The following is a 961-nucleotide window of genomic DNA, read 5'->3' on the forward strand; positions in this document are numbered from 1 at the left end:
GATAGATAGATAGATAGATAGATAGATAGATAGATAGATAGATAGATAGATAAAGAAAGAGAAAGAGAGACAGAGAAATAGACGGATAGAAAGCGAGATATATAGATTTAACTCTTTACGTTCATATATAAAAATATCTGTTTTGTGAGAGATATGCAATAATCTACATATGGATACCTCTATAAGGGCTAGTACCTAATATCGGCATTGACCGTTATACAAATGCCACAGCTGACCACTGTTGTATTGTACCAAAGGTACCATCCACTCCATCTAAATCCAAGACCAAGTACTGTACTAGTTTAGGATACAAAGGCCCACAGCTTTTCAATTCCCTGCCTCAAACATTAGGAAATCTGCGTAAGGTGGATCTAGATAGATATCTTCAAAAAGGACCTAGGCATCCTCATCTTCACAATATCGGATGAACCAACAACCCGGCATGAGGTGCAGACGAAGACAACGGAATCGAACTCCCTTATGCACCAAATGGGCTTCTTTTGTTCATTCAAATGAGACTTACTTTGGATGCTGAACAAAACGACGCAACACTTGGTACATTTTCTTTCTATTCTTCTTTTCCTCTTTTCCCATTCTGCATTTTGAACTCCCTCATTACACTTATTAGATTTATCTTACGTCTTATCTCGTGTTTTTTCTCACAGACCAGCGTCCTTTCTTGTTGGATTTTTTTTTTCTTTTTCTCAAAAGCCAGGATCCGTTCTCGTTCTGTCATAAAAGACAATCCATGTTGTATTTTGAGTCTGAAAGATTGCTAGGAAACACAAGGCTTCATAAATAGGCTTGCCATTTCTAGTGTTTTCACAGCATGAAACTAATAGTACCTCGATATTTACAAAGTGTATATATTAAATGACATTTATCTTTGACTTGACGGAGTACATCGTTTTTATTGATCCTATCAATTACAGACCAGTAAATAATTATGTATATATATATA

Source organism: Octopus bimaculoides, chromosome 13 (assembly GCF_001194135.2).
Source record: "Octopus bimaculoides isolate UCB-OBI-ISO-001 chromosome 13, ASM119413v2, whole genome shotgun sequence".
Classification (NCBI taxonomy): Eukaryota; Metazoa; Mollusca; class Cephalopoda; order Octopoda; family Octopodidae; genus Octopus; species Octopus bimaculoides.